The following is a 21,038-nucleotide window of genomic DNA, read 5'->3' as shown; positions in this document are numbered from 1 at the left end:
TTACAGAACAGAACAAGGATCATCATTGCAGAACTTTAATCTCAGATCCAATTACATTTTTTAAAAAAACAAGTTTGATTCAACCTAATTATTATTAGGCCCATTTTAATCAATCCCAGCACCCTGAAGGAATCTATCTCCCCCTGTCCTTTTTTCAAAGAGGCAGATCAAACATCCGAGCTGCCAGACCACAAAGGGCTTTGAAAAATAAGCAGCCTTTTCTGGAAAAGGCAGAAAACAGAGAAGGGGCTGGGCGGGGGACGCGAAAACCTTCCACTGATGTTGAAAAGCCCTTTCCCAGGAAAAGTATTAGTTGCTCCAAAGGGGCTTGTTGGTTGATTGATTGATGATGCTTCCATGCTGTTTTCCCAAAGTGGCTTACAAACAATAAATAACCATAAGAGAACAAGATAAAGAGTACAGCATAAATCATATAATATAATTAACAAATCATCAGTAAAACAACTGCAATCTACAAAATGCTATTAAACAAACCAGCAACTTAAAAACAGGACAAACATCACAACCGAAGCATTAACTCATATTTTATTATTAACAAACCATGTTTTTAACCTCCCCAACAAGACTGTTGGCTCCCATTGTCCCCACCCCCTCTAACACTCTCACTGCATGAAAGAAGCAAGTCGAGATTTGTATCTTGAGGCAGATCAAGGTCCTCCTTGCAGAAGGCGGCCTCTGTTTGTGTGTTTGTGTTTCTCTCGCCTGGCCTTTATGGGCCTCCTGGTTCTAATGTTCTTAACTCAGCACTCTCTTCATCTGAGCCTTTGAGACAGGAGACACACTCGCAGCTCTGGCACAGAGACGAAATCTGGTGGGGGGCAATGTTCAGGCCAAGTTTTGCTAAGGGCTGACTTTGCGGTGGGACCCTTGGTGGGGGCTCCAGCTAAATGGGCCTTTCCCTCCCACCCAAAGGCCAAGGGTCCAAGCAACACTGGCTGAAGCAGCTCCCAGTTCAAACAGGGATCCACGGAAGACCACTTCCAGTTGCAGGGATCAAGCCTGCCCAGTGCTCAGAAGGCATCTCAAGGCTGAGGGGGCAGCCTAAGAATGTAATCAAAGCCCTCCTGGATGAGGCCCATGGCCCATCTAGTCCAGCATCCACTTCCCACAGGGGCCAACCAGATGCCTCAGTGGGAAACCCAAAGCAGGATTCGAACACAAGAGCAGCGCTCTCCTCCTGCAGTTCCAGCAACTGACCTTCAGAAGCATGGCTGCCTCTGACTGTGGAGGCAGAGCAGAACCACCCTAGCTAGGAGCCATCAATGGCCATCCACAAATTTGTTTCATCCAATTTTGAATCCTTCTAGGTTGGCAGCCATCACTGCCTCCCGCGGAGTGAATTCCTCAATTTAACCAGGCACTGCATGAAGAAGGACTTTTTCTTTCACAAGCTCTGGGGGTTTTGCTAGCCATCCTCTAAGTGTCTGACCGCAAATGGGCAGCTTCTGCCGGTGCTCAGTCAAGATTCTGAATTGCTTCCCCCAAACACAGACATACACACTAACAATAACAATAACAATAGTAATAGTAAAATAGCCCACCCATCTGACTGGGATGCCCCAACCACTCTGGGCTACTAACTGTTACCCAGGTATGCCAGAGATTTTAAAGATTGCTGGAATGGGATGGCCAGTTGTGCTGTGTGCACAGACACACTATTTAGAGCCCAAAGCAAAAATGAAGTGCAGATTCAGTGCCAAGACAGCTTTCTTTTTACCAGCCCCACCCCAGGCTCTTGCTTTGGTGAACCTTCCGACTGATGAAGGTATTTTGTGGCATTAGATGTGACTTAGGACAGCCTCAAATCCATTCTGGAGAGTTCATCAAATCACAGAATGGTGGGGTTGGGAGGGTTGCAGGAATCTCCAGCATCCACGACAGAGGACCTTCCAGCCCCAAGGAAGGAGACTCCACCACCTTCTGAAGGTGTTCACTCTGTGGGGAAGCCAAGGACAGACTTGTGAGGGAGCCACGGGGGGAATCCTTGCTCTGACAGGATGTTCCAGTGCTGGGACAAAATAAAAGAGTTGGGAGATTTTCCAAAACAAGAGTGGCCATCAAACCCCCAACCATGTGGGCGAAGGGAACCCTTTTCTCTGTTTCACTTATTTGGAGGGTTTTTCTCTGGGGCAGAAAAGCTTTTGGGGGGCACAAGGAGGGCTGGCAAGCATCATCCTGGGAGACAAGGCCTTTGTCCCCTACTGGGGCAGTGCCTGGTCCCTGGACCACTAGCTCTTGACTCCAGAGCCACTTGAAGAAAGAGGAGGAGGAGGAAGAGGAGAATTCAGGAAGCTGCAGCTCTCAATTCTGGCTTCCGGCCTTCCTTGGCCAGATGGCCGGACAGGGCAGGGTGTGGGTGAGTGGCCCAGTTCCTTTATTTATCTAGGAAACTTACACAACCCTCAGCTTTGCCTGGAGATAAATTCAGGCACTAAGTCACTGCCTGCAGCACAAACACAAAGGGCACAGCTAGGCTACACATCCGCCAGCCCAGCCGCCCAGAGGTGGTTTGCTGAGACGCCACCCCCTCCTGGCTTCGCCTTCGTGATTCCGCTACAATTCTTGGCTCAAAACCAGAGGGAGATCTGCTCAAAGCCAACCGCCAAACCAGGAGCATCATGGGTCCAAGATGCCTTTTCCTGCATCCGCCCAGAGGCCTGCTCATCACAAGCAGGTGTCAAAAGTGTGACCCACATGGGACCCACTCTGGACTCGGGAAAACGTTTGGTGGGCAACTCTAAACTCATTGCAGTTAAGGTATCCAAAGCCCCTTTTATCCTGATTTTTTGGAAGGGTGTTCATAGGTGGTGGGGTGGTTTGAGAGGAGTCAGCCCACCCATACTTTGCAGGACAGCGTGTGCCAAGGCCTGCAAGGGAGGGGAAATCACGAATCATTGGTGCTTGCCACATGGAACGCCAACAAGGCAGCTTCTCAACATCTCTTGTGACAATTCCCACCAAGCCACACAAATTCCCCAGTTGTTGTTGTTGTTGTTGTTTTTAAAAACACACAACCCTTTTTTACTTGCTTGCCTTGGGTCTCCTTGCTTTCTCATTCTGCCTAGGAGCACAGAACTCTCAAGGTGCCACACACCTCGAGTCAGATTTCCAAACAGGGGTTGAAACCAAGATGTGATTAAGGGGCAGACATGCCAGCACCACTTGGCACCAAGCCCTTTCCTTCAGCACGGAGGCTGCTCACTCTTGGGCCCGATCCTTTCCCCCTCCTGCTGGGTGATTCCTTTGTGGGAGGAAGGGAGGGAACAGACTCCAGCCAGCTTTCCATTTTCCAAAAGGTGGGCTGGGTGGGGGATGTGCTGGAGAAGGGCTCTTATGCTCAGCTCCTGCCTGTGGGCTTCTCCCTGGGGCATCCGACGGCCAGGGCAAGAACGGGATGCCCTACGAGGTAGTGCCCATTGGCCTGATCCAGCAGGCTTTTCCGATGCTCTGATGAAGAGCAGCCTGCATCTCCCCAGCCTGCTGCCAGAATAGCTTTCTCCATCTGTCATTCACTAGGACCTGCTCTTGCTGTTGCTACCAAGAAGGCTGCTTCCTCGAGCGCGTTGAAGAGCATGACGGCATTTCCCTTGCATAACAGCACCAGAAGAGCCTGCTCTTCTGTGTTTCCATGAGAATCATAGAACCCTAGAATGGTAGAGTTGGAAGGGACCCCAAGAGTCATCTAGTCCAGCCCCCTGCAATGCAGGAGTCTCCAGGACAGATGACCATCCAACCTCTGCTCTCCAAGGAAGGAGAGTGAGCTTCAGAAGAGCCTGCTGAAATAGGCCAGTAGTTCACCTGGGTCCTCATCCTGCTCTCACAATGGCTGAACAGTTGCCTGTGGGAAACCAGCAAGCAGGATCCGAGCACAAGAGCCCTCTTCCCTAGCTAGGAGCCCTTGATAGCCCTCTCCCTTAGCCCTGCCCCTCCCTGCAGGCCAAGAGACAACCAGGAGAAGTTGGCACCATTGAAGAAGCTTTCTCCCTTGCTTGGGGGGGCATGAAATTGTGCCATGTGCCCCTTTCCAGGTGGGAGTGCCCAGCACATCACTCTCAAGGATGACCAGGGATCCCTGAGGCCCACCATGTCAGTGTGATGTGGTGGTTAGAATGTCAGACTAGGAGTGAACTGTGTTCAAATCCCACCCAGCCTGAAGCTCATTGGGTGACCCTGGCTCAGTCACTGCCTCTCTGCCTAACCCTACCTCACAGGGTTGCTATGAGGATCAAAGGAGGAGGAGGAGAGCCATGTACACCACTCTGAGCTCCTTGGAGAAAACGGTGGAATATATATGCATTCAATCAATCAATCAATATAATGATATATCTGCAATTAGCCTTTAAGGTGCCGTAAGACTAACTCTGGGAGGCAATTTATACACACATGTTCTCTGCTGCGAAATTCAAAAGCCTTCTAACATCTGCCAGGCAGAAATCTCTTTTAAATTCTGTTTTTGAACCCCTTGTAAAGTCAGAAGTTGAAATCAGGCTCATGGATTACCTTAAAGGGGTAGAGGACAGTTAGGGGTGTCACCCCATGCTCGGGGTTCTTACTCCTAGGGGGAGCTGTTGCGCAACAATAAAGATGGTGGTCTACTGACTGCTGTTTTGCTCCTATATTTGGCTGGAACTTCCTTCCTTTCTGACTGTATAGACCCACAGGCTCTGCCTGATGAGCTGGGCTGTTGAGTATCCTCTCAACCCAGAATTTTCCTTAACATGGCTTACCAGCAGTACATGTAGAAAAGGTCTGTGAGTCTTGGTGGACCACAAGCCTCACCTGAGCCCACAGTGTGATACAGCAGCAGAAGAAAGCGAATGCTATTCTAGGCTGCATCAAGAGAAGTCCAGTGTCCAGACCAAGTCATGGTAGCCTCTCTTCTGCCTTGATCAGACCACACCTGGAATATTGTGTCCAGTTCTGGGCACCACCCAGGACCCACAAGCTGCCCTTGCCGCCTGCCTTCCCTGCTGTGTCAGGCGCTGGCCTTCGTGAGGTGGGGCCTCACTCTGGCTCTCAGGAGCCATTTTGTCCATCAGTGCCCGTGAGGTTGCCTTTCCTGGAACAGTCATGAGCTTCTCCTTTGGAATGCAAGACTCCACAGATGACATCAACCTGGCAGGTGGGCTGTGGCTGCCGTGGGTCCCTCCCCACAGGTCTGAGTCACTCTTCCTGGCTTCTCTTTGAGGGAATGGGAAGCGAATGCCATAACCTCCTTTCTGCACGGCGTCCACCTGTCTTTGTGGGGAGGGGTCTACAAGGGTTACACAAGTTCAACATTAGGTCACTTTCTCAGACACCTTTTCCAACACCTCTCAAGTATCTCCGAAAGAACAATGAAACTCTTGACATCTCCTTGCCCTCAGGACTTATCTGGAGGTGGGCTTTCAGAACACCTGAGTTGCTCAGCTGCCTCTGTAGATGTCCATTGTTGCCCCCTTGGTCACTCCCTGGGTGGGGGGCTCCCTGGGGTGTCTGTGCTCTCACTCTTGGGGAATTATGGCGGGATGCCCTCTTCCTGCTGCCTACATGACTTCCTGCTTCTTGGTTCATGGTTCATGGAGGGAGGTGGAGCCCAAATTCACCTTTCTTTAAGGCTTAAAATGGCGTTGGAATGAGGAGAGTTGGTTAAAGAATGGATTTTCTACAAATTTATAAAGCTAGGTATCTTCCCTGAGCTGTCAAGTCAAAAGGATACATTCAGGCATAATATTTGTAACAACTTTAAAGATGGGGGGGGCATGTCATTTCCATAACAGCCAAGTATCTTCTATGTGCACAACTGGTTCTTCCTGCTTGAGTGTAAAAACTTGCACTTCTCCCTCCTGAAATCCACTTTGTTAGTTTGGCCCAGTTCTCCATGACATGCAGCTTTTTATAAACATCTATCATGCTGCCTCTCACTTGCCTTTTCTCTAAAACTAAAGAGTCCCCAATGCTAGGAGAGGGTGTTACGAACCACCGGCCCCAGCTGGCTATTGGAGCCATGAGACAAACAGGCTGCAGGATGGCAGCAGCCAAAGACCCACCGAGGCCACGACTCCGGGGCTCAAGATTAGAGACTTTGCCACCAGCTTCCAAGAGCAAGCCCACATCCCTAGGGCCACCCACCTGAACTCCTCTCTGCTTCCCTGATCTCCTCCATGCACTGCCAAGAGAGGACCATCTCAGGATGGCCAGAGGAAGCTGCAACAACCGTTCATCTCCTGCTGCAAGCCCCAATGGGAACTGGCCTTTCGTGGGCGCCCCCAATGCCATCTCCCTGCGACCTGATATTTATCAGAACGAAATCCTGATGCTCTTCTTCCTCACCAGCACAAAACTCCGGCCAGTGACCAGGAAAGAGATTGGAAAGGTAGAAAGTTGCAAGGCAGCAGACACTCCTTCATTGGAGGTTGCTGAGCAAAGGTTGGCTGGACTAGATGACCCTTGGAGTACCTTCCAAATTCACAGATTCTCTGTGGAACAGCATCTGAACTTACAATTTCATATTCAAGGTAAGCAGTGAAGGAAGAAAGCTGAGGCTGAGCAGGCAGCCGAGTGTGGAGGATGCAGCAGTGGGTCTTGATCCTCTGGGATAAAAAATAAAAATCCCATTCTCGGGCCTAACTCAAGGGTTACAAAATAGTCTATAAATATGGGGAATAAATCCCATTTAAAGGGACCTAAGAAGAGCCTGCTGGATCCTGGCAATGGCTCACCTACTCCAGCATCCTGATCTCCCAGGGGTCAAGCAGATGGCATTATGGAAACCCACCAGGAGAATTCAAGCCCAAGAGCCACCTTCCCTCTTGCAGCTTCCAGCGGTGGGTATTCAGAAGCATTTGCTGCCCCCACAATGAAAACAGAGCAGAGCCATCAATATCCCTCTACTCCTCCTCCTCCTCCTCCTCCATGAATTGGTCTGATCCTCTTTTAAAGGCATCTCAGTTGGTGACCATCACGGCCTCCTTTGGGAGTAAGCTCCATAGTTTAACTCTGCTACATGAATAAGTCATTTCTTGATATATTTGTCTGGAATCTTCCAGCTTCATGGGATGTCCGTGAGTTTCAGTGTTATGCGAGAGGAAGTCCATGCTGTGCACAATTTTACAAACCTCTATCCTCTTACTTGCCTTTTCTCAGTTTAAGATTAAGTCCCAAACTCTGCAGCCTTTCTCCACCCCCATGATCATTCTGGTGGCCCTTCTCTGGACCTTTCCCAACTCTACAATCTCCTCTTTGAGGTGAGGAAACCAGAACTGGACACAGCATCCCAGATCTGGTTGCACCATAGATTTGCAGAATAGCATTCTGATATCGACAGATTTATTTCCAATTCCTTTCCTAGTGATCCCTGGCATGGAATTTGCCCTTTTCGTAGCTGGGTTGACATGCTGAATTTCTTGTCACTCCGACAATCCTTGGTTTCTCCTCCTGGCCTGCCCGGACTTGGGAGAGCAAGACCACAAGATTTGGGTTCAGGTGACCTTTCTCAGGTGAGAGGGGAAGGAGGAGAATTGGGGTGTGAGCAAAGCAGCCAGGTCCTCCTCTCTGGAGGTCTGCATAGTGTGGGGGCTGTTAAGGTGCAACCCAGACCCTCTCCAACATCCTTTTATAACCACAGCTGGCATGAAGAATTAGGAGTCAGAGGAACACTGAGCCGACCATCCAGCAAGACAATTCAAAGCACAATTTAACTACGGTTCAGGGGTTCCCAAAACCTTTGGGGGCCCCACCCACTTGGTTCCACAAACTCATCCTCGACTGCACCCTACAAAAAACATTATTCATAATAGCAGTTTGCACAACACACTAAGGAAGGCAATAACACGACAAAACTCAAAACAGTAACCAATTAATGCAACAAAATGGATGAACTTCATCTGTCAGCTTTTCAAATCTGGTGGCCATTTACACCCCAAGCTTCCCCCTGCTGCCCCCTTGACTCTCAGTGCCCCCCACTCATGTCCCATCACCCACTTTGGGAGCCACAGCTCTAGAACAAGCCATGCGCCTCACGAGGTCAGTGGGAGGACTGCGGCATGCGCACCAAGGATGAGCATGTTTGCTGACAAATCCTGCTGAATCCAGCATGACCACAAATGCACAGACAGACACATCCCTGCTTGACTGCAGAACCAGGGCGAGGGCCCCCCAGAAATCACAGGAGAATCACAGATCACTGGTGATTATGCCTGCCTAGATATTATTCTGACGGATAAGAGGAGCCACCCAAGATGGATAATCCCTTCCTTCGCTCTCACAGCACAAAAGTATCAAAAAATGGAATTACGATGTGTTTAATAATAATAATAATAATAATGCACCCAAACAAAAAGAAATAAGCAGAAATATCTTTTCTATTTCCCCTTTCAGCTATTAAGAGTGTATTGGTAAAATACACCCTGGAAAGTAATTCAGCAATGCACAATGACTGCTGCAACAGTAGCGGTGGGGGGGGGGGGCGCAATTCTGCAGATTTGCCATTTCACACAATATTTGCAGGTAAGAGATGAGATTCTCCCCATTTCACGGGCTTTAGATTTACTAAGGAAACAGATGATATTGTAAACAATCCATTTTCCCGAGGAGGATAAACTCAGAAAAGAGGCTTCAGAGAATGCAGGCACCAGAGATATTTCCATTCATTTCTTGATCTGTGGAGCCCCCATGGTGCTGCCCTTACAGCGTCAAGGAACATTTCTTTTCAGCCGACAGGGCTCCTCTGGGCCCCCATCTCCCCACTGCTGCCCTCCCCAGATGCCCTGCAAAACATAGGCCAAGGGAGGAAAGTGTCAGCAGTGGAGGAATGTGCATGCACCGGATGAAGAAACTGCTTGTGGCCCTCCCCTCTGCCCTTCTCTGTACTGCCAGTCATTGGGGATGCCAGTGGGGGGCTGGGGTCCAGCAACATCAGCCCCCCACTGGCCACTCTGCTGGGGGGGCTGACAAGGAGACCAGAAACCCATGCAGTGCCCTGGGGTCCCCACCACTTGAGCTAGACCAGGGGTCAGCAAACTTTTTCAGCAGGGGGCAGGTCCACTGTCCCTCAGACTTTGTGGGGACCGGACTATATTTTGGAAAAAGAACGAATTCCTATGCCCCACAAATAACCCAGAGGTGCATTTTAAATAAAAGGACACATTCTACTCACGTAAAAACACGCTGATTCCCGGACCGTCCGTGGGCCGGATTGAGAAGGCACTTGGGCCAGATCCAGCCCCCAGGCCTTAGTTTGCCAACCCATGATCTAGACTGTTGTGCGATTCAGGCAGCCAGGAAGTGCAAAAGAACACAAGAACAGCCTGCTGGATCCAGCCATCTAGTCTAGCGTGCCTCCTGTTCTCGGTGAATTCAGGATTAGGCCTGGTTGGCACCATCGTTCATTCGTCTCGTCCAGGCACCAAGTGAATTTGGGGTGTGAGTGGCTCTTAGTGGAAGTTGTGGTGTCTGAGCTGCATGCCTAGAGGTTCAGAACATGAGAAGAGCCCTGGTGGAGCAGACCGGGGTCCAACTAGCCGAGCATCCTGTTCTCACAAGGGCCAACCAGATGCCCATTATGGGAAACCCGCAAGCAGGATCCAAGCCCAAGAGCTCCTCTCTCCTCTCCTGGGGTTTCCAGCAAGTGGTATTTGAATGAATGAAATGTATTATGGTCCCAGACCAGATTCACAAACCGTACTAAAAAAGGTAAAGGTACCCCTGCCCGTACGGGCCAGTCTTGACAGACTCTGGGGTTGTGCGCCCATCTCACTTAAGAGGCCAGGGGCCAGCGCTGTCCGGAGACACTTCCGGGTCACGTGGCCAGCGTGACATCGCTGCTCTGGCCAGAGCCAGAGCCAGAGCCAGAGCCGCACACGGAAACGCCGTTTACCTTCCCGCTGGTAAGCAGTCCCTATTTATCTACTTGCACCCGGAGGTGCTTTCGAACTGCTAGGTTGGCAGACGCTGGGACCGAGCAGCGGGAGCGCACCCCGCCGCAGGGATTCGAACCGCCGACCTTTCGATCGGCAAGCCCTAGGCGCTGAGGCTTTAACCCACAGCGCCACCTGCATCCCAGTACAAACCGTACTAAGCGAACATAAAACACAATAGAATTAAGTCTGAATTAAGAATCGGCTATGACAATAAACAATATGAATATGACAGCCATTAGAAATGTGGTTTAGGTCTTAGTCTCTAAAATATTATCTAGAGTTTGCAGCTGAGACCTTAGTCTTTGTAATAGCACAGCTTGTTCCCTGAGTTTTATGGCAGCCACACAAAATTTGCCCCCCCCCCTTAGCGTGACATCTGGATCCTTATCCTCTAGCAGGGATTTTAAGCACTGAGGTTCAGACCCACTTGGAATTTTCTGTATAACAAGGGTGATCAAGACTGAGCGTCATATCCTCATAAAAATGACATCGTAGCAAGACATGAGAGACGGTTTCCACCTCTGTCAGGCCGCAGGGGCAGACTCGTTCCACAAACAGTTCACCCACAGATCTGCCCTGCAATAAGGCAGATGGCAGCACGTTGAATCTAGCAAGGGTGAACGACTGTCTATATTTAGATATTTGTAATTTTGACAGCTAAATTGCTGGGGTAAAACCGTCTTTGACTGCTGGGTGCTTATTCATCTCACTCAGATGACACTGAAATTTTAGGTCCCAAATTCGTTGGTGAATTGAGCAACTGGAATTTGGCAGCCTTGTTGCCTCTTTGATAACTTTGGTGGCCCCTTCCTGAAACTTTTCCAACTCTACAGTGTCCTTTTTGAGAGGAGGCAACCAGAACAGCACAGTATTCCAAAGCCAGTCACACCACCGATTTGTACAATGGCCCTATATTGGATTTTGCCACTGGTTATTAGATTTCACATGGTTGATTTTTGTGGTTTTTACAGTTTACGTTATATTGGCATCTTTATGGATTGCAACCTGCCCTGAGATCATTTGATACAGCGCAGGCTAGAAATGCAGTAGCAGCAGCTGACGTTATTAATAAATATAAGCTGCATTTTTTGCGCTCAGGTACCTCAAGGTGATTTCTTTCAGAGCAAACACAACGGAGACGCTGAAATCAGATAAAAACAGCAAAGAACAAAAACTAAAATCCTCTTCCAGCAAGACATTTCAAGGGGGCAAGTCTTCCCTGCCCCCATGTGAAGAATGAGCCCCATGAAGCCACAGAGGAGGATGAAGAGGATTAAACAAAGGGGGTGGAGACCCCCTTGAATGAGCAGCAAGGAAAGGAGCAACACATGGCCAGAGGTGAATTGGGGAGAGGCCCAGGGAGACGGGTAGGGGAGCCCTCACAGGGCAGGGTGCACAACTGTGGCATGCAGTCCTGTTGGGAAGACTGCCACCCCCAGGTTAGAGGGCAAAGAGGCTCAGGCCAGGAAGGCAGCTTTGCTGAAAAAGATGGAGGGGTGCTCAGATCCTGCTTGTTGGTTTCCCATTTAGGGCATCTGTTTGGCCACTGTGAGAAGAGGAGGCTGGACTAGATGGGCCTGATCCAGAAAGCTCTTCTGATGTTCTTCAATCTGGTACCTGCTTTCACATGAGTCACTAAGGAGCACTGGCGGAGGAACAGGGGTGCGGGGGGAGCGCACCGTCCCTGGCGGCACGATCCTGGTGGGGTACCATCATGGCTCCCCCCTCCCGTGCTGGGCGCCACGCCCCGAGGATGTGCGCCACGCCCCTGAGGGTGGCCCACCACGCCCCCGGGATGCGTGCCAGCCATGCCCCCGCCTGCTCTCTGCCCGCCCCCCGCCGGAGCTTGAAGCTCCGCCACTGCTAGGGAGGTGGAGGGGAGCTACTCGATTTAGACAGATAATCTCTGTGAGGTTTATTGGCATAGGAAGAACATAATAAAGGTGGAGAGAAGGAAGGGACCATGGTGGGCTCAAGCCGATTGTTCTGTTCCATTACAAAATATCAATTGGCTGGAAGGATCCCCAGCCCTGGCATCAATTCCGGCTCCTTCTCCCTCAGGCCAGCAGCCTGGCCCTCCAAGCCAAAGAAGACCTTGGAATCTACAGGGATTTCTGGTTGGGAAGGGGCTCAGGGCCCAGAGTCAGGAGGGGGGTAGGAGGCCAAGGAGAGAGGGAGGCTGGAGCCAAAGAGGGAAGCACGGGCACAACGCAACACTGAGTGGCAGGGGAGGGTCTGGGGGACCCACCACGGGGCATCTGCCTTGCCACACCAACCCTGCCTGGTACCCTGATCAGAGATTCTCTAGCTAAGATCCCTGCACTGGACGCGGTTGGAACAGATGACCCTTGGGATCCCTTCCAACTCTCTGATTCTATGGCTGTTTTGAATATGCATCATTTGGATGTGCATTATTCTGTATTTGTATCATCGTGTTTGTACGTATTTGCTTCTAACGCCTTATGAATTTACTGTATGGTTTTGTGTTTTTATATTGTTGCAAACTGCTGTGATATATTTTTATGAAATAGTGGTATATAAATGTGTGTGTGTGTGTGTGTGTGTGTGTGTGTGTGTGTGTGAAGAATGTATCTGTTTGGTCCTGGGAGTTGCCCTGGGAGTCTTTTGGCGGAAAAGCAGCGTATAAATAAACAGTAACATAACCTAACAAACCATAGCTTCGCATGGACCCACAAAGCCATGGCCTCTGGAGAGGAGATGGCGACTGTCTCCTTCCTCCTCAGGTTCTGTTGCACCACTGGGAGCTAAGCCATGGTTTGCTTTCATGTCACCTGCTTTTGGTTTGTCTGGAATCTGTCAACCCACAAGCCCAGATTCAGGGGACAAGTTCTGCCAAACCATGACTTAGCTCTCAGCTGCAAAGTGGGCACATTCTCCTCTCTGAGAGACCACACCTGCATGCCCACATGAAGCCATGGTTGGGCTTAGCATGACAAACTGGGTTGGCATCTCTTGACTGTTTATGTGGTGCAGGAAGCTGAGGCAGGTGCCTCAACTTCTAATGCTCGTGCTTTGGGGAGGACCAGCGGATCTGTAGCAGCCCTAATTCTTCAGCAAAAGGGTCCTTTTGATCCAAGAACAAATACCTTGTACTGCTGTAGTCCAGAGACATCCATCAACAACCAGGATAACAAATTGAAACAAGCACCTGCTCTCGTGTAGCTTCTCCCTTATTTATGCTTCAAGATCTGCTCCTCTCCCATAAATGGAAAAGAAAAACAGTGAAGAGGAGGAGGCCAGGGATTTTGGCAGGCTGAACTGAGCTCTCTGGGTTGTCTGGGAGGCTCAGCAGGACAAGCCTGTGACCCAGGACTGCTCTGTGACCTCCTCTCTGGCTGGAATGTTTGCTGAAATTCCTGCAGTGCATAGACTAGACAAACCAACTCTACAATTCTATGAACCTCTTATCTCCTCCAGCTCTCCCATGCCAACTCCCACAGGCACTGTCCAGGACAGACCACCACCTCCCGTCTGTGAAACATTTCAGGCAGTGGGCAGGACCAGAGAAGTGGGGGCCTCAGGACACCCCCACAGCCCAAGGATGCTCTTTAACTCATTTGATCCTTCCAGTTCTCCACAGAGCCTTTGCTCAATTCCTCATCAGCCAAACAGAAATCCAAAATGGCAGCTTCCATAGCCCCCCCCCCCCCGGGAACTCAGCCTTGTAGGGCCACCAAAATGCCCAAGAGCCTTGGGCTGTCTTCCCCTCCAAGCCACAAACTAGGACTCCACCAGTTGAAAAGGGAAATGCTCCAGTATTTGAAAGGGGCTTCTTTCGAGCTCTGATCTTCAGCTGGTGGGGCAAGAACCACTAGCAGGTCATGGACTGATTTGAGCAGCAGCTCAAACAGGAGCACGGCCACCATGGAAATAGATGGGGAAGGTTAAGAAATGGGTCCCCCAATGCATGTTTGGGGGCACTGGGTTTTTTGAAGCTGAGGTTGGACAGACATCTGTCATGGATGCTTTAGTTGTGATTCCTGAACTGCAAGGGGTTGGACTAGATGACTCTGATTCTATGCAAAGTGCCTCCTGGGTCTGAAAAGGCTGAAGGCTGGAGCTTTAGAGGCTGCTTCCAAGCGTGATGTTGGAACTGGCTAGTCCACAAAACTGGCAAGATCCACGCTGGCAGGAACCAAGGTCTGAGGTCTCTCCCTCGCTCTGTCCAATTGTGTGTCAAAACCTTGCACACGTGACCCATAGAGGGGAGAGGCTCAGAAGCATTTCGTCTCCCTTGAAATCGGCCTCAGGTGCCCAGAGCACAGCCCCCTTTCCACTCATTCTCTCCCTCTCTCACACACAGGTGCACCTCTGGGGCCAAATCCTGCCCCTCGCCTCCCCCCCCCACCCCCGCCCACCGCGTGTGGTGCTTCTACAACCGCTGCACCTTTTGAAAAGACGCACGTGGAGCTGCGAGGCCAGCACAATCCTGCAAGGCTTGTTGTTTTGTTCTGGAGTAGCATCTATTTCAGGCTCAAGGGCACGGGAGACACCGAGAGGAGAAAGCAGCCGCCGCTAGGAAGGCAGCCTTTGGTCCTGCTGGGCTGAATCGCTCCTCTGACAACCGCTGCCTGCCTGCCTCCTCCCCTCAGCTTCAAGTGGTGATGGTCACATCTGGGTATTCACATGTGGGCCTGAGCACACACACCCCCCCACCCACAAGTGCCCTGAGCTATTTGGCAGTTGGCCCTCCAAAGGCAGCCAAACACTCTCCAGGCAAATTCCCCTGGAAAGGACTGAACCATGTCCATATTTCAATTTCTTCTGGGGAGGTGGGGGCAGGGAAGACCTCCTTGCTAGGCCTTGTCCCTCTGCCCTACCTGGATCAGCACAAGCTGCTCACACCTGCTTCAAATGACACCCACCCACCCACCCCGCCGGCAACCGCCATGGCTTCTCCACAAGGGGCGAGCTCTCCTTGCCAGCAGACCTCGCCTACTTAGCTGGGGCTCGGCTCAGCCTGCTAAAGACAAAGCTAGTCTAACGATTTTCCCGAGCAGAATGTTTGCTCTGATAGCATCCCCAAAGATTTTCCTATAAAACCAGCCCTGTTATCAAGCCCTCGAGCAGAAGGAGTATCGATCCCCTGGGGGAGAGGGAGGGCAAGCAATTGCAGCCCAGGAGACTTGCCCACATCCAGCTCTCCTTGCCCAGAAGGAGAAGAAAAGCTGGACTCCCCCTTGAAGGTTTCCTTGGTCAGGAGGAAGGATGGGGCTTTGGGGGTCTCCTCCTCCACAACCGCCTTGGGGCTCCTTGGGCAAGTGGAGGTTGGTGGGGGCTGGAATGTGGGTGCCAGCCTTGCGGTCAGTGTCCTCCCTCTGATGCCAGAGGCAGGAAACTCTGGAGGCTGCCTTCTCCTGAGTCAGACCACTGGGTCCATCTACCTTGGTCTCGTCTACCTCGGCTGCCAGTGATGGCTCTCCAGGGGTCCAGGCCAGGGACATTCCCACACCCAGCTGGATACACTTGGGATTGAACCTTCGGCTTTCAAGGCAGATGCTCCACCACGGGGACCCTCAGGAGGCCCCCAAATGAGACCACATCCTGGGGAGCACCAGTGGAGAGAGAGTGCTGCTGCTGCTGAGGTTGCTCTCAGGTCCTGCTTGCAGGTGGGGAGACCAGGATGCCCGACTAGGCCTCCGCTTTGGTCTGATCCAGCAGCCAGGCTCTTCCAGTACACTGCTAAAATGGCAAGTAGCAAAGCCTTTATGCCTTAGGCCCTAAAATGAAGCAGCTGTCCTCATGCATTATCAGAGCAATTCTTGCAACAGACCTGTAAGAGGCCACCTTTCCTATCCAAATCACAGCTGGGGGCCAAGGAAATACAGGCTTCCTAAGGCCACCTCATACAGCCAAGGTGACATTTGGACAGAGGACTGGCCTGTCTTCCACCTTCCAACCAGTTGCTACTCAGGGAGTTGCTTATGTGGGATCCAGGCCAACCAGCCATGGAGCTCTGTAGCATCTACACTGCCTGGCAGCAGACTCTCCAGGGGTCCAGGGTCTCCCTCAGCCCCTACTTGGAACCTTTTTCAGGAAAAGGAGGCACTCGTCCCTTGAGCTCTGGCCTTTCCTCTGAGAATGTTCCCCTCCACCAATCTGTGCATCTGTCCTCTGGGGCAAATAAAAGGGGCAAAGAGAAAGTCGAACTGGGTCTGAGTGTGGCCAGGATGAGCTCCAGGGCTCAGAGAAGAGTCTCAACTGGGACAGGCCAGGAGGCTCCTCTGGCCAAGCACATATCCCCAGGCCAGGAAGAAACTGGCTGGACGTGAGGCTAAAACAATGTCCAGAGATACTGAGTACCCTTCCCCCACATGGGGGAGGCTCCTTGCCCTCCACCCCCCCCAACTTGCTCCAGAGCTCTGCAAAGACCTCAGACCTGCTCTCAGGGCCTGGAGGGAGAAGGAAGCTCCCACCAGCTAACCATTAAGGGTGCCCCCTGCCCCATTCCCCTGAAAGCCCCACACCAGCAGCCAGGATGAAGAGACCCGAGCCCGACAAGCACAATTCACAAGGGCCTTACGGAAAGATGCCCCTCTCCACCCCCACCCCCAAAAGGGGGACAAGTTGCAGCAGCAGTTTAGGTCCCCAACGTCAAAGAAACAGGAGGGCAACTTAACAGCTGGAAACCTCTTTCCTCAGAGACGCGCCCCCTCCCCCCTGCCCCTCCTCCAGGGAGCCTGCCATTTCCATGCCCATCGACGCGGGGGGGGGAGGGATACAGACCCCACCATTGCCTGGGCTCTGTCCACATCCTCCTCCTCCCACCCCAGCCCCCAAAAAACCTGCCATTCTCCCTGCCCAACTCCCAGCATCACGCCTTTCCAGGAGGCGCCCCACACCTTCGGAGAGCACCAGCAGGAGGGGGGCAGGAGCGGGGAGATCCAAAGCGCGGGGGGAGGGGCAGCCCGAAGACCCTCTCGCCTAGAAACCAGCAGGGACACTCCCCCCCCCCCCCGCTGCTGCGGAGAAAAAAAATCTGCGCAGGCAAGAAGCGGAGCGAGTCCCCCGAGGGATCCAGGCTTTTGGGGGGAGAGCCTAGATTCGGCAGCACGAACGGTGCTCCCCCCACCCCGGAGAAATCCCACCCACTCGGCGCCAGGCCCTTGGTTCTACGTGCGGGGAATCGGGGGCTGTCGGCTGACTGCTTCCCCCCGGTGCGGGGGGGGGGGTGCCGCTCCCGCATCCAGACCCTTCAAAACCGACCCTGGAGCTCCCCCAACCTGCCAGAGCCGCAGCGGCAGGCAAGCGGAGAAGCGAGTTCCGGAGCCCCGAAAACGGGGGAGGATTTGGCAGGTGGGGGGAGGGAGTGCTTTGCAGGAACCTCCATTCTCTCCCTGAACAGGACGGGGAGGGCGGGGGCGTCCTTCTGCTATAGAACCGGGAAGAAATAAGGAGGGGCAGCGCTCACCCCCTCGTCGCGCAGGAAAACCGGGAGAAGGGCGCAGCAGCCACACCTGGCCGTGCCCAGCGGGACCTTCCCCTCCCTCCGACGGGGAGGGCGCGAGGAAACAGGCCCCCCGTTGGGAAGAGGTAGCTCGCCCCCTCCCCTCCCCCCGTCTCCCAACCCCCTCCCCCCTCCCCGCGCGGGGGCTGCAATGCAGAGAGCGCGAGCCAAGGCGCTTACCTGCTGCCTCCCGGGGAATCCGACCGGCCGCCCGGGGCGCTCCGTCTCCGGCGGCCGCCTTCCTCCTGCTGCTGCTGCTGCTGGCCGCCTTCCTCGTCGTCGTCCGCCCGCTCCCTGCTCCGGTGCGCCGCTCACCAGGCGCCGCGGCAGGCGCCGCATCCTAGAGGCAAGAGGCGGCGGCGGCCCCGGGCGGCGGCGGCGGCGGCGCAAGAGCGGCTGCGCTCGGGGCCGGAGCGCCCGGCTCGGCGGGCGCGCTCAAGCCGCCGAGCTCGCCCCATGGGAAGCGCGCGGGCGGCGGGATGCGGTTCCACCGGCCCGGGGGTGACCTTGCCCGGCCCCGACGCCCTGCGCGCCGCCTTGCCCGCCGCTCCCGCGATGCGCAAAGATCCCTCCGGGCGCGCCGCGCCCTTGCTGGCCCCGGGCCCCTCCGCCCCAGCGCCGCCGCCCCGGCCGCCGATCACATCCCCGCCGCCGTGGTAGCCGCCGCCGCCGCCAGGCACGAAGGAAAGAGCGCGAGCGAGAGGAGCGGGCGCGCCGGAGCCTCGGCCGGGCGCCGTTCAGTGGCGGCGGCGCGGGGACAGTGGCAGCCGAGCGCCGCCCGCCTGGGCTCCTCCGAGCGCGCCGAACCGAGCCTCTCCTTCGCCGCCGCCGCCGCCGCTGCCGCCCGCCGCGGCCAGCTCCATCCCCGGCGCCGCACCACCAGAAGCCCCGGAAGGAGGCGGCTGCCGCCCGGCCGAACCCCGCTCGCCTCGCTGCCGCATGAAGCCTTGTGGCGGCGGCGGCGGCGGCGGCGTCTCCTCCGCAGTCCAAAGCGCGCCCGAGTGGCGGAGACGGGAAGCGTCCGGCGGCGCGGAGGGGCGGGCAAGCGGGCGGGCGGGGAGGGGGCGGCGCCGGCGCAGGAGCTGCGAGGCGGCGCCCGCCTAGCCCGGCCTCCAATAAAGGCGCCCGCCGCCCAGACGCCCCTCCACTCGGCGGCGGCCGGGGCTGAGCCGGGACGCACCGCCGAGGCCGTCGGGGAGGGGGCTGCCCTGTCTGCGCCCCCCACCCCCGGTCTCTTCCTCCGGGCGGTGCCCGCCGGTTCTACCGCGACCACCGCTTCTTTTCTCCTCCCCGCCCCCACCAACAAAGAGACGGGGCGCAGGGTCTCGGCTCCGTCGGGGGCTGCTCCCTCTCGGATGGCAAGGACGGCGACGGCGGAGCTGCCGGGGCGCGGGAGAAGGTCCGCGGCGCCGCGCTCCCAAGCGACGAATGGAACGCCGGCCGGACACCCCGTCGGAAGAGGATGGAGTTTGTGGGGTGCCCGGCGTGGGGCGTGGGCGCAGGGCCAACAGCACGAGGGCCAGCGGTTCTGCGACGTGCTGCTGCCCTCCGGAGCGGGCCCGAGGGCAGCTAGCTGAGCCGAGAAGGGAAGCGCTCCTCCCGACGGGGCTCGCGCTTTGCCGGCCTCTCTCCAGCTCCGCTCCAGGGCGCGGCGCGGGCGCTTCTTCCGACGGCGGGGAGGCTGGACGGGAGCTCCGCTCGGTGGCGGAGGTGGCGAAGGGGTGCTGCTTCGCTTTCACCGGGCAACGGGGCCGAGGCGATCTGCCTGCGTGGAGGGAAAGCGAGCAGCAGGCCGGACTCTTAGCTGACAGCGGCGACATCCATTTAAATGTGTTTGTGGGAGTGGGGGGGGGGTATTGATTTGTTCTTGTTTTTATGATGTGTGTTTTGTTCTCATTTTGTATTTCTAAGTTGCAAACCACCCTGTGATCTTCAGATGAAGGGTGGCATACAGGTTTAATAAATAATGATAATGATAATAAAGTTCATGGGCTTGTAGGAGTACTGAGGGGGCTTGGAAGTTCTTTCAGAGCACAATCCTTTGGAAGTCACTGGTGGGGTTGATGGCCCTGCATTGAAGGGGGTTGGACTAGAGGACCTTTTGGGTGTCCCTTCCACCTCTGCAATTCTGTGATAATGATTCTGTGCAGGAACTGAGCGTCTCTCAGGCTGAGCTCCAGAGCCTCTGCCCAGCCCTCATCCCTGCCTGCTTGGCTGGCCTGAGGCAGCTGCCTGCTCTCTCTCCAAGGAACATGCTGGCTGAAACCACTAGGCCAGCCACTCTCCCTGCAGTGTTGTCCCCTCATTTGACAGCTCAGGGCAGGGCTTGCATTGAAGGCCAGGACACCCAGGTCAAGGGTGACCCCCAAACAGGGCAGCAAATGGTGGCCTGAGGTCCAGGAAGATCCTTCCACTTCCCCACATCCCCCTGAGATGGTCTGCTGTCGCTGGTGATGGTCCTGTGGAGCAGCCTGGAGAGGAGAAGGCAGCTCCGTGCACACAGTCAAGTCCTCCTTGGCAGGGTAAGGTAGAAAGTCCAGAGGTGTGGAGGAGCTCATCCTGGAATTCTGCTGTAGCCTCTCCAGGGCTGAAGGGAGTCGCCTTCCCGGGGGGGGGGGGTGAATACCTCTTGAGGCAGGAAATGGCTGGCTTGAAACTTGCCTCTGCCAAGAGGCCTCAAGTCTCTTAGACCTGGCCTCCTCTGACCTACCTTACAAGGTTGTTCCAGTTGATATGAAGCACTATGAACACTCAAAAGCACCCGAGGGACACTGAGGAGCTACATGCACCTTGCAAGCAGGTGACTCACCCTCTGCTCCCTGAGTAAGTGGGAGATCCTGGAATAAGAGCCGGAAAGTGGGTGACCTCCTTCTCTGAGAAATGGAGGGGACCTATTGGCAACAGCAGATCCTAATGCAGTAGGCCAGGCAGGACTCCCTGTGGACCAGTGGGGGAGCCAGTGTGGTGTAGTGGTTAGAGCAGGCATGGCCAAACTTGGCCCTCCAGATGCTTTGGGACTACAATTCCCATCATCCCTGACCACTGGCCCTGTTAGCTGGGGATGATGGGAGTTGTAGTCCCAAAACATCTGGAGGGCCAAGTTTGGCCATGCCTGGGTTACAGTGTTTGTCTAGGACCTGGGACACCATCGTTTGAATCTCCACCCACCAAGTCAGCCATGAAGCTCAGCCTAAGCTACCTTGTAGGTTGTTGGGGGGATCAAATGAGGAGGGGAAGAACCATGTGTGCCACCTTGATCTCCCTGATTTCCCAGGTCCTAATCCAACACTCTCTTCACTGAATCTCCAAACTCCCTGTTCGAGCAGTTACAATATAAGTTCTCCTCTTCCATGCAGAGAGATGCCGGCTTCTTAATTAGTTGGGAATAGCGAGTTTTTAATTATTTGGCTTGGAATCGGCCTCTGTCCAACTCTTAATGCTTGTCTGTATTCTGAGCTGAAGGGAAGCCATGCACCCTGTGCCAAGACCCAAATTTATTCTTCAACTCAAGATGTAAAAGGAGGTTCTGCAGTCCACAAGGAGCCCACCAGGCTCCTGAGCCGCTTAGTGAAATTTAGCTGCTGGGAAATCATAGAATTGTATAGTTTAAAGGCACCCCAAGGGTCATCTAGTCCAACCTTATGTAATGA

At 54.2% G+C, this 21,038-nt stretch overlaps 1 protein-coding gene across 3 annotated transcripts in view; it reads right to left on the bottom strand.

Moving 5' to 3' along the window:
* The window catches only part of LRFN5 (leucine rich repeat and fibronectin type III domain containing 5), a 72,688-nt gene extending 54,962 nt beyond the window's left edge, over positions 1 to 17,726 (bottom strand). For all 3 annotated transcript variants that reach the window (XM_079989637.1, XM_079989638.1, XM_079989636.1), the window contains exon 1: positions 17,569 to 17,726. The gene's annotated coding sequence lies outside the window, so the exon portion shown is untranslated. The remainder of the gene's footprint in view (positions 1 to 17,568) is intronic.
* Between the last annotated feature and the right edge of the window lie 3,312 nt (positions 17,727 to 21,038).

Source organism: Podarcis cretensis, assembly GCF_951804945.1.
Source record: "Podarcis cretensis genome assembly, chromosome: 1".
NCBI lineage: Eukaryota > Metazoa > Chordata > Lepidosauria > Squamata > Lacertidae > Podarcis > Podarcis cretensis.
Note: the sequence above shows the minus strand (reverse complement) of the source record. Positions and strands in the feature narration are given on the sequence as shown.